Raw genomic sequence first — 13,249 nt, forward strand, 5'->3', positions numbered from 1 at the left:
TTTCTCAATTCCTAAGGAATGAATTAAGATATTTTTGTCTCTTCCCTCATCCTTAGTGGAAGGACGGAAAGACGGGAGGGAGGAGAGAGAAAGGGGGCAGGGAGGGGAGGGAGAGAGAGAGAGAGAGGATGGAGAGAGGGAAGGAGAGAGGGGCAGGGAAGGAAGGAAGGGGGAGAGAAGGGGCAGGGAGAAGAGGGAAAGAGGTGAGGGGGAAGGAAGGGGGAGAAGGAAGGAGGAGGGAGGAGAGGAAGTGAAGGAAGGGAGAGAGATAGGGCCGGAAGGGGAGGGAGGAAGGAGGATGGGACGTGGGGGCAGAAAATAGAAACAGCCATGCGCCCACCTTGCAACCCTGCATGTGGATTGAGAACTCCAGTATCAACAAAACAGAAAAGCTGAATTAGTCGGGGGGCTGCAATGAGCTAATATCTGTAGAATGGTAGGTAAGGACCACAGAGGAACAGACTCCCTGGACTGGAAGGTGAATGCCGCACAAAGGCAGTCATGATTCATTCTCCGCTGGAGTTTTGCTACACATGTAAAATATCAGAAGCCCTAAGTCTGGGGTTGCAAGCTGTTTCTATTGAGGGTCAAGTAGCATGTATTTTAGGCTTTTCGAGCCATCCGATCTCTGTCACAACTAATCAGTTCTGTAGTCCAAAAGGAGACACAGATAGCAGGTAGACAAACGCCAACATCAACACAAAAACAGGCAGATGCTCCAGTTCGGCCCTCAGGATGGAGTTTGCCCTGACTCCTACTCCCGAGCAATTTAATTCTATGAGGGCCTTGTTTTGAAAAACCTTTATACGTTTAGAGGCAAGACTGAAAGATAGAAAGACAGGAGAAGGAAAGGAAGACCAGGAAGAGCTGGAGAGTGGGCAATAGTTGCTTTTAGAACAGGGGCCAGGAGGAGCACCTGGACAGATGGGCTGGGTGCAGAATGAAGAAAAATTTCTGTTTGAATCATTTCTGGGTGAAATTTAGGAAATCAAGTGGGGCTTTGAGTAGCTGCAAGGAAAGCATTTGTGACCAAGTGCTGAGGAGTAGAATTTGAGTCCTATTGTAACAAGTCTTTCTCCCTGTATTCATTGCAACAAATTCACTCCAAATTTAGTGACTTAAATGTTGATCCAAATACTGTGTGATTAAGATATCCAGAGTACCCAGATTCTTGGAGAAGGTAGACATGGTGGTTGGTTCCCAAGACCTGGGAGGGAGTGAGAAGTTATTGTTTAATGAGTACAGAGTTTCAGTTTGGAAAGATGAAAAACTCGGTGGAGATGGATGGTGGTAGAGGTTTCATAACAAAGTGAATGTACTTAATGCCACTGAACTGTGCACTTAAGAACAGTTGAAATGGTAAATTTCACTTTATGTATAGAAACAAATAATTAAACCAATCAACCCTTAACTCAATAAATAAACATATATGGATCATCTTCCATTGTTTCTGGGGGTCAGGAAAGTTAAGAGTGGCCTGGCCACGGTTTCTCACGAGGTGGAGTCAGAGGTCAGCCAGAGCTGCTTTCATCCGAGGCTTGGCTGAAAGTGGAGGAGCTGCTGCACCCACGTGCCTGAAGAGCTGGCACGGCTGTTGGCTGGAGGCCTCAGCTCTTTTCCACGTGGCCTCTCCACAGTGCAGCTTGAGTGTCCTCACAGCGTGGCTGGGGCAGAGCAAACCAAGAGACCCAAATGGGAGCCACCATCTTTTCATGACCCAGCATCAGACCTCATACACCTTCACATCTGCCATACTCCGCGGGTCACAGGGACCTGTCCTGATTCAGTATGGGGAAAAGCCAGCCAAGGGGCCCATTGTAGAGGCTGGCGACCTCCCACCTAAATACAAGGACAGCTAAAAGATGTCTCTCTGGTCTCAGTCTGGGATCTGTACACTAGGAGGACCTAGAAATTTGTGTTTGCCTCCGTCTAAGGAAAGAGAGCAAAACATACCACCCAACTTAAAGTTGCTCCAATAATGAGATTTATTTCACTGTCTAGATGCAGGAGATTTCAGGGCCACTTAATTCCGCAGCTCAACAGTGTCAGGCTCTTGTTCAGCCTCCTGCAGTCTTCTTGGCTTCATGGTCACCAAAGGATTGCCACTCCTCACACTACATGCATACACCACTGCATGTGAAAGCAGAAAGAAAGGAAGTCTGTTGAGTAGCTGGCTGACATTGCTTGTCACAGTAGACTGATAGGTATATGGCCACATGTGACACTCTGAATTGACTAACATGAACAGTGCACTTGTACATTTCTAGAACCACAGGATCTCAGAGTCGCCAAGTCCAGTTTCCATCTGATGTTTGCATCCCTTCTATTGAATCCAGGGGACCTTGCTGTATGCTATAGTTTCCTCTCCCATTTCTCAATTAGCTTGGGCACTGTAATTATATAGCAGAGCCTCTAGGTCAAAGTGCAGAATAGCTAGAAAGGCCAAGAGTTGAGGCTGAGGTAGTTGAGGGACGATCCCTGAGCACTGGCTGATAGCAGCAGTTCTGTAAGCACTAGTGGAGTCTTTTATTAGGGACAGCACTCTGACCACCATGGAGCTTGATGTCTCTCCTGCCCTGAAAGTGAGTTTCAGGTGAGGCACATCCCCCTAAATGACAGTAACAGTAAAACCCCAAATAAATAGGAATCACCTTAGCATCTCTGAGGAAATCAGTCGTTTTTACATGTGTGAATCTGTTTCTGGTCTACATTCAGTTCCACCATTCAATGTGTCTGTCTCAAGCCAATACCACCCTCTCTTGACTTCTATAGCTTTAAAGTGTTGAAATCAGCTGGTGTTAAGTTTTCCAACTTTGTTCTTTCAAAAAAAATTTTTTTTGGCTATTACAAGAAACTTTACATTTCCTATAAATTTTAGACATATATTTCCTAAGTTTTTAATTATTCTGCTGCACCGAGTCTTGATTACAGCACCTGGGGTCTTTAGTTTCGGCATACAGGCTCCTAGCTGTGGCCTGTGGAATCCAGTTCCCTAATCAGGGAACAAATCTGGGGACCTGACTAGGGGTCGAACCCAGGCCCCCTGCACTGAAGCTCAGAGTCTTAGCCACTGGACCACCAGTGACGTCCTCTACATTTCCTATAAATTTTAGAGGCAAATTATCACCTTCAATAAGAAGCCCTCTTTTAAAAGAGAAAACAGGTTTACTGAGGTATAATTTGCATACCATAGAATTTATGCTTTGTAAGGGTAAAATCCAAAGAACTTCAGTAATTTAGAGAGCCATCATCACAATTCAATATTAGAACATTACCATCATCTCTAAAGGATTCCTCATGTACATTTGCTGTAATTCCCCTTTCTAGCCCCCATCCCCAGGCAATCAGTTATCTGCTCTGTCTCTATAGATTTGCCTTTTAAGGACATCTCAGGTAGAGTCACATATCAAGTGATATTTTTTTATTTGTCTTCTTTCACTTAGCATAGGGTTTTCAAGGTTCTTCTATTTTGTAGCATGTATCAGTACTTTGTAACAGTTTATTGCCAAATAGTATTCCTTTGTAAGAACAAACCACATGCTGTTTACACATTCACCAATTGATGGACATTGGATGGTTTCCACTTTGGGACAACTGTGAATGATACTGCTATGAATATTCATACACAAATCTTTCTATGGACATGTATTTTAATTTCTCTTTATGTTTAACTTTGGGGGGATCTGTCATCTAGTTTGCAAGATTGCGTCATTTTACGTTCCCACCAGCAATGTTAAGGGTTCCATTTTTTCTCAGACTCTCACAGACTCTCCTTATTGTCTTTTCTTTTTTAATTTTAGAGTCATTCTTATGGGTGTGAAGAGTTATCTTGTAATTTGAATTTGTGTTTCTATAATGACTTGAGCATCTTAAGCATCCTTTCATTTGCTTTTCGGCTCTTATACATCTTTGGTAACTCACACACTAAAATCTCTTGCCTGTTTTTAATTGGGCTATTTGTCTCCTTATAATTGAGTAGTAAGAGATCTTTATATATTCTTAGTATAAGTTCTTTATCAGATATATGATTTGCAAATACTTTTCCAGGTCTGTGATTCCTTTTATTTTCTTAGGGATCCATAGTCATGGAATGTTTATCCACTTATTTAGATCTTTCAGCAGTGTTTTGCTTTTTCAGTGTACAAGTCTTGAATGTCATTAGTTATATTTATTCCTAGTTTATCATTAGTTAAATATACTCTTTATGGTCCTATTGTGAATGGAATTATTTTCTTAGTTTTATTTGCAAGCTATTCACTGTTAGTTCATAGAAATACAATCAATTTTAGTACCCAGATATTGTATCCTATAGCCTTTTGGAACTTGCTCGTTAATTTTAATAGTTTATATGTTTGTGTTGTGTGTGTGTGTGTGTGTGTGTTTTACTTCTTGAGATTTTTTTACCTACAATATAATGTCATCTGCAAATAAAGACCATTTTGATAACTCCTTTTCAACCTGGTTACCTTTTACTTTTTCTTGCTTAGCTGCACTGGTTAGAAGCTCTCACTGGGTAGAAGTGAAAGAGAAAGCATGTTTGCCTTGCTCCTGATATTAGGGTAAAAGCATTCAGTTTTCACCACTAAGTATAAAGTTAGCACAGCTTTTTCATAGATGCCGTTTATCAAGCTGAGGAAGGTCCAGTTTATCCTTACTTGTTCAAGAAATGGTTGTTGATTTTGACACATTTTTTTTCTGCTTATATTGAGATAACCATTATGTTTCAGTTTGTTAAGTGAATTGCATTGTTCAATGAGTCAATGAATTATGATGATTGATTTTTTAGTGTTAAACCAAGATTGAATTATTGAGATAAACCCCACACTATCATGATGGTTATTGTTGCTATATATTATTATAATTGACTTGCTAAAACTTCCTTAAGAATTTTTGCATCCATTCATGAGGGATATTGGTCTACAGAATTTTTTTTCTACTGTAATGTCTATCAAGTTTTGTAAGTGGTAATGCTGGTGGCACAGAATAAGTTGGTAAGTTTTTCTTTCTATCAATTTTCTGCAAGAGTTTGACATTGTATCTTCCTTAAATATTTAGTAGAATTTGCTAGTGAAGCCATCTGAGCCCAAAGTCTTCTTATTGGGAAAATTTTCAATTATAAAATTTTTACTAGATATAGGGCTATTCAGCTAATCTATTTCTACTTGAGTGAGCTTTGGTAGTCTGAATCTTTCAAAGAATGTGTCCATTTCAATGAAATTGGCAAATTTATTGTCATGAAGTTGTTCATAATACTCCTTATTATCCTTTTAATATCTGCAAAATCTGTAGGGATGTTACCTCTTTTATTCCTGACATTGGTAATTTGCATTTTCTCTCTTATTTTCCTGATGACTTTACTAGAGGTTATTAATTTTATTTACCTTCTAAAAAATCAACTTTTAGTTTAATTGATTTTCTCTTCCCCCACCCCCCTGTTTTCTATGTTACTGATCTCTCTAATCTTTATTGTTCCCTTTCTTTTTCTTAGTTTGGGTTTAATTTACTGTTCTTTTTTTCTAGTTTTTGGAAAACAAAGCTGAAATCATTGATTTGAAATCTTTCTTCTTTTCAAATACAGGTATTCAGTGCTATACATTTTCCTCTAAATACTGCTTTGATAGAATTCTGTACACTTTTGGCAAGTTGTATTATCCTTTCATTCAGTTCAAAACACTTTTAAATTTCCCTTCAGATTTTTCCTTTTACCCATGGATTGCTTAGAACTGTGTGATTTAGTTTTCGAACATTTGAGGTTCTTCCAGATTTTTATGTTATTGATTTCTAATTTTACTGTTATCAGAGAACATACTTTATATGACTCGGATCCTACCAATACTTGTTTTCTGGCCCATAATATAATCTCTCTTGTGTACTATTAAAATGTACCTGACAATAAGAGTATTCAGCTATTGTGGGATGAAGAGCTTTACAAATGTCCTCCAGGTCATGTTGGTTGATATGATTGTGCAGGTCTTCTCCATCCTTACTTGCTTTTCAATCTCCTTGTTCCATGAATGATTCCAAGAGGGTATTATAATCCTTGGCTGTAATTGTGGACTTGTCTATTTCTCTCTGTGGTCATATCAGCTTTTACTTCATTTCCCTAAAATTCTTATGTCAAGTGCATAATGATTTATGGTTTTTGTGTCCTCTTAATTAACATCTTTTTTCCATTTTGAAACAACCATCTCTATTTTTATGCTATTCTTAAAATGGAATCTACTATGACTGACATTAATATAGACATTCCAGCTTTATTTTGATTTGTTTTTTATGCATTTTTATATTAAATTTACAGTGGATTTTTCCCAGGCAGCATCCATTGTCATGATTTTTTATCCTATATGACCATAAATAAGTTAGTTACTCAGTCACATCCTACTCTTTGGGACCCCATGGACTATATAGCCCATGGATTATTTACTGTCTGAGCCACCCAGTAATCTGATTATGGTGGCATAATTTGTTGTTCAGTTGCTAAGGTGTATCCGATTTTCTGTGACCCCATGGACTGTATGTAGCCCTCTAGGCTCTTCTGTCCATGGGACTTCCCAGAGAAGAATCCTGGAGTAGGTTGCCATTTCCTTCTCTATGATGGCGTTATAGTTTTCTTTATATTTCTTATGCTTGGGGTTTATTGAGCTTCTTGGATCTATGACTGTAGAGTTTGAATTTGGAAAATTTTAAGCATTATTTTAGCAAATATTTTTTGTCCCTTCCCCTCATCAGAGACTCAAATTCTACATATATTAAGTTGCTTTAGTGATGTTCTGTACATTTTAAAAGCTGTCTTTTCTCTCTATGGTTATTTTGAATAGTCTTTATTGCTACATCTTTGATTTTACTGATCTTTTTCTTCTGTATTGTTTCATCTGTCATTGATCCCATCCAGTGCATTTTTCATCTTAAGTGTTGTGTTTTCATCTCTGTAAGTTCATTTTGGGTCTTTTTTATATCTTCTATGTCTCCACGTAGCATTTTTTATTTTTTTCCTCTAGCATTTTGAACATATAACATAGAATTATAATAACTCTTTGAATGTGGTTGTCTGATAATGCTAATACCTGTGTCAGTTTGGGGATAGTTTCTACCTTTACCATTTTTTTTTTCTTATGCCTTACACTTGTCCTGCTTCTTTGTATTACTGGTAATTTATTTTTTTTTAATAGAGCCATTATTTTAAAAAATAATTTTTATTTATTTATTTATCTTTGGCAGTGCTGAATCTTCGTTGCTGCATGGGCTTTGCTCTGGTTGTGGCAAGTGGGGCTCCTCTCTGGTTTCAGTGCATGGGCCTCTCATTGCAGTGGCTTCTCTTGTTGCGGAGCACAGGCTCTAGGTATTCGGGCTTCAGTAGCTGTGGGCACGTGGGCTCAGTAGTTGCAGCTCCCAGACTCTAGAGCACAGGCCCAATAGTTGTGGTACACGGGGCTTAGTGATCTGCACATGGCATATGGGATCGTCCCAGATCAGGGATTGAACCCATGTCTCTTGCATTGGCAGACAGATTCTTCACCCACTGAGCCACCAGGGAAGCCAATGGTAAGTTTTTATCGTATGCCAAACATTTGAAATTTGCCCTGTTGGGGTCTGAATGGTCTTGTATTTTTATGCATATTCTTGAGCTTTTTTCCTGGAGAGAATTTTATACTTGGAAACACATAAATCCTTTGGGGGTTTTCTTTTAATATTTGTTAGGTATTGAGCAGCATTTGGCTTGAGGATAATCATCTCTCAGTGTACTTGTGCAGCCAAATAAATAAATAAAAATACTTTTAAAGTGGTTTTACAAACTAAAATGCCCCATCAAAATGGATCACACCCCTCCCCCACACACAGAGGGCTTGGAATGTGTTAGAGAATCGCTCATCTAGTGAAATCCACAGATTCCAAGCCTTTAATTGAACAACGTTGATTCAGACATTATGCAGCCGGCACTGGGCTAGGTTCTGAACACACGGTGATGAATACAGCTCCATTGCTACCGTCAGGACCTCCCCATCAGAATGATTACCGAATCAGATCATGACGCTATAAGCTGGTGAAGGCAGCGATAGAGAAACATACAAAACAGTACTGAAGAGATGGTGGGAGGAGGGGAGCCAGGGGTACCTAGTCCAGCTTGGGGACAGGTGGAAGGTTGTCAATGATAGCTTCCGGTGGTGACATTTCAGCGGAGCCTTTAAAGATGGGAAGCCATCCGTCAGGCAAAGAGCTGACAGTTTAAGTGAAAACACTCAGGCAGAAGGAGCACAAAGTGGGCCTCGAGGGCCGTGGGCCATTTCAGTAAAATCTCCCAAAGGAGAGGCAGGGGATGGAGCCGCAGAGGCCAGTGGAGGTCAGGACGCGGAGGGCCTGTCCTGCCACACTGGGGAGCCTGCCACCACAGGCCGAGTCTTTTACATAACTCTGCACGGTGGCTGGCAGGATGCATGCCCTCCTCAGCACGCAGTAGGTATTATTAGACGATGATCATGAAAGGCAAACCTGAGAACCTCACAACTCTGAGCAGAGCCAAAACCCCTTACGTTCTGAGGCTCCAGAAGGTTATCTGACTCCTCTGCCCCTTTGCAAATTCAGCTGAGATGTGTGGCCACGGTGGTCAGCCAGCCCTGAGGTGCCGCCTCCTTGGCAGCTGGCGAACCCTCTAGGCTTGTGAGTGTGGCTGGAGAATAATAGTCAGGGGGAGAGGGCAGAGGATCAGGGGAGAGGAGAGCCAGAAGGAGAGAAAGAAGCGGAGGTAGGCTGGGAGATGCAGGAGGATGAGGCTCGGGCTGAAGGAACAGACCAGGAAGCCCTGTGACCCAAGGTGGTGATTTCTGCGGTGGAGAGGAGGATGTGTCCCCATCCAGAGGACTCTGCAAATCCTTGGACCACCAGGACACAAAGCTGAACAGGGTGGGATGTCCCCAGTGAGGGATGGCTGGAAGAAGAGCAGGGTTACAGTCTGAATTCCTGCATGAAGATCACCAGTGGTCTGGCCCAGCAGAAGTCCACCTGCCTAAGTGTTGAAGGGCCTCCCAAGAAAGGATCCATCCTGGAGGAAAAGAGAATACCGCCTCTGGGCTTCACCCATATCGAACGAGGAATCTGGAAATAAAACCCCAAAGAGGAATCCCCAGGGTGCAGGGATCAATAGTTCTAGTTAGGCACTTCTCTAACAGGCATCACTGTAGGCGGGGACCCAGGTACTCGTCCTGGTTTTGAAGCAGAACATGAAGCAGCACTGGCTCCTTGAGGACTTTGGGTCTTCAGCGTTGGCGGGAAAAGAAATACCCACTGGCTGTAAGCAGGAGGTGGAAGGCTGACGGATGGGACTCCGGGCAGGTCCCCTGCAGTGGTCCCAGGCAGGAGCAGCCACATGCTCACCCACATGTGTAAGGCTCACTCTGGGCTTCCAGAAATAACTAGAGGGCACTTACAGTGTGGTGAAGCTCCACCTGCGCTTTCAGCATGTGGGATCTTATCTCCCTGACCAGGGATCGAACTCACACCCCTTGCATTGGAAGGCAAAGTCTTAACCACTGAACCATCAGGGATGTCCTTGGAAATGTTTTCTCTCTCTTGAATCTTCCTATCTGTAGCAAGTGTCACGGGCCCTAGATGTCAGCTTTGGGCAGGGTTCTTGCTAGTCCCTCCCCTCAGCCTGAGCCCACCTCTGACCCATCAAGCCAAGCCCCCTGAGCAAACCTCTGCACAGCCGGTGTGAGCACACAGGTGTCTGAGCAAGAGCGGGGGAGAGTGCAAAGGAAGCGCAGTCCCGCGGCCCAGGTAACTCAGAAAGACCACCGCAGATGCTCAACATAGCTGTGTCATTTTCTACCTGATAACTTTCTGCATTTTCCAAATTATCTATAGAAAAAGGCAAGTGTTAATTTTTTTCAAAAGCAAATGTCAAAATTCAAGTAAACAGCACTTTTGACAATCGAGGTGAGCTTTCTGTGCTTTCCGTTATGGTCACTCCTAGGGTGTTTGAAATTCATGAAGTGATAACTAGGAGGCATAAAAGGCAACAGGGCTTCCCTGATGGCTGAGCAGATAAAAAAATCTGCCTGCAATGAAGGAGACACTGGAGACACTAGCTCAATCCCTGGGTTGGGAAGACCCCCTGGAGAAGGAAATGGCAACCCACTCCAGTATTCTTGCCTGGGAAATCCCATGGACAGAGGAGCCTGGCGGGCTACAGTCCATGGGGTTGCAAAGAGCTGGACACGACTGACTAAGCACACGGCACATAGAAAGCAACCCACCTGGTTGTGATAGAAGGGGTTCCATCAGGCAGGTCAAAGTTGATCAATGTCTACTGCCTGGTACCTGGTCCCCCAACCCCGCCAGAGACAAGGCCTGTCATGGAAGGAGATGGACATTAGCATTTTTTCCCTCCGCTCACCTCCACCAACTCTTGGCTCATCCAGAGAGAGTGATTGACAGTCCCAGAGGCTGCTGGGCAACTATTTGAAAGAGGGGTCCACGGAGAGGCCTCCTCCACCTGTTACTCTTTTTCTCTATCACTTCACATCCATAGGGGTCCCTAAGCCCCAGGAGAAGGGTCAGGTGCAAATCTGGTAAACCAAGAAGCCCTAGCAGTTGTCAACTTAATTAGCCTTCAGGAAAAATCTATGGCCATATGAGCACAGCAGGGTTGCTATGGTGACAGGCCCAGGAGGCGCATTTAGAACAGGGCCTCATCACATCACGCGATAAAAATAAGACCCAGGCTTTTTAATAGAACGAATTACTTAAGTTTTATATTTAACAGGGGACGATACCAAAGCTATTACTGGTTTTCAGAATATTTTAGGAATCCGAGCTGCCTGCTTCTGCATATGTTAGCAGCCATCACAATATACACTCGGGTGGCCGACAGTTAGGAAGTAGAAGTCCACGTGTCTCTCCCATCCTTGAGCTGAGAGATGGTCTTTCTCACTCTGGGTCTGTCCTCCTTGAATTGGTTGAGCAATTTTCAACGTGTTTCTGAGCAAAGACTGTATTGTGTTCTGCACCCAGCCCTTTGCATATATCGTCGCTCATATAGAATAACCCTGCATGGTAATGGCCTCATTTTGCAGATGAGGTTTGGAGAGGTTCAGAAATTTTACAAGGTCACACAGCTAGCAAGTGGTGGAGTCAGGATTTAAATCCAGGCATCCTGCATTCCAAAACCCTTTGCTTTGTAAGACGCTAACCACCAGAGATTCTGCACAAGAATCTGGAATGAGGCGAATCTAAAGAGGTTCACTGCATTTGGTGATACTCGGCAAGCACCCTGTGATGGTTTAATCTCTCCTCCAAAGGGGTCCCAAAGCAGGTGGGTTTCAGGAAGAAATCTGCAGAGATTCTGGCCCCCTGCTCATGTGCGCCTCTCCAATCAACCGAGGCAAGGGTTCACTCATCTCAAACTAACTTCTCACCATCTGACGGGCTGCCTCTTCCTGAAGTCCAAGCAGCAGCAGCATGAACACAAGATTCCAAAGTGGCCACAGGTGAGGGGATGTCTCCACCGCTCCTGGATGTTGAAAGGGTAAATATACGCAATCTACCTGGAAGTCCAGCGTGAAAGTCCATTTTTGACAGTTCTGTTTTTGATTATTCAAGACCATCCTACTTTGCAGAGAGATCCTTTTTAAAAATTATGTATATGTGTGTATATATATATTTAAAGTAATTTCTAACAGGGCTTATATAGTTGACCTGCTCTGTACCCACTGGGTTCTGATCTTTCCTTGTGGATGAAACGGTGGTGCAGATGATGGGGATGGGAGGCCAGGAGGCTGGGGGCCCAAGGGTGAGGCCGATGGCGGAGTGGAAGTTCACGTCTTCCGTCCCCTACTCCCCACATTTTACCAGATGAAAGTATTCACAGAAGACCACTGGGCTTCAAGGATTCTGAGAGGACAAAATGGACATGCAAGGTTTGGCAAAAATCCTAACCAAAGCATCATCCAGGTGAACTAAGCAGTGGGCAGAAGGCAGGTGGACTCCATGGACTAGAGGTGGGGACCCAGGCCAAGGCCGGAGCTTACAGTTGGAGGGGAAGGCATGGGGTCTCAGCAAAGGCCCTGAGCAGCAGGCCTCATCCTAGAAAACTTCCCCATGTTGGCCGCAGCCTCCACTGTGAGTGAGTGCTATTGAAATGATTCTACTAGGTACCTTTGGCCTAGAGCAAGCTCACTCGATTCATGAAAATCTCACTTCTACAACGGGTCATGCAGAAGTTGCAAGCACCGGCTTTGGACTCTGGCCGACTTTATCTTCTGGCTTTGCAGCTTACTAGCTGTCGTCATTTGGGCAACTCACTTAAGCTTGCCCCCTGCCTCAACTTTCTCATCTGTGAAATGGGAATGACACCAGTCAGGTGCCAGGGGTGAACCCCAGTAGGAAAAGGGCCGGTGGCTCTGTCCAGGGCTGGACGCAGCTCCCACCCTCTGGCTGGTTGCACGCCAGGACCTGTGTGGGGAACAGAAGCCCAACCCTAGCCCCACCTCCCTCCACAATCCTCAAGACCCTTGAAGACCCCCGTCCAATCCCTATCCTCTCTTGCTAAAGGGGTGCAGCCTTCCAGTATCTCCCCAGCCTCGGTGGCCCTCAACCATGAGCTCTTTCCATGAACAGGGTGATTCAAAGGCCCCGGTCATCACCCGCCACCACGCCTCCCCCATCCCTGGCTTTACCCTTTGCCCTCTAAATAAGGAAGCCAGTGCTGCCAGGCCAAGGACTTCTGCCCAATTTGGGTCCTGGGTGGCCTCTCGCCTCCCTCTTCCCTTGGGCTCCCAGCCAACTCCCCCTCCCTCAGAGATGCGCCCTGCTCACTTCATTCCTGCCTCATAGTTGGAATGACAGCAGCTCCCAGAATCTGTGGGGTGTGGGGAGGGTGCCGGGGGTCTGGGGAGGCAGCCAGGCCCTGGAGCAGGTTAATGTTACAGCCCTGGATAAGTGAGCTGGGCCACTTGACGTCAGGGTGATGATGGGTGGCGGGGAGGGCCAGGCAGCTGAACTATAAAGACAGGTCCAATCTGATATAATCAACTCGGGTCGGAGCGAGCGGGCCAGCCAGGCAGCGTCCCCAAGCCATGGTCCCTACCGGCCGCGGCTCAGCCTGGGTCCCTCTGCTCCAGACCCAAGTGCCCAAAGCCGGCTTTGGTTTCATGTCAGCAGCCTTCAACTGCCTTCCAAAAATAAGCCCCTGCCGCCATGCCGAGGGGAGAAAAACAAGAAGGGCGGTATTTTTAGGGCCATTAATTCTGACCAC

Source organism: Odocoileus virginianus, chromosome 23 (genome assembly GCF_023699985.2).
Source record: "Odocoileus virginianus isolate 20LAN1187 ecotype Illinois chromosome 23, Ovbor_1.2, whole genome shotgun sequence".
Lineage (NCBI taxonomy): Eukaryota > Metazoa > Chordata > Mammalia > Artiodactyla > Cervidae > Odocoileus > Odocoileus virginianus.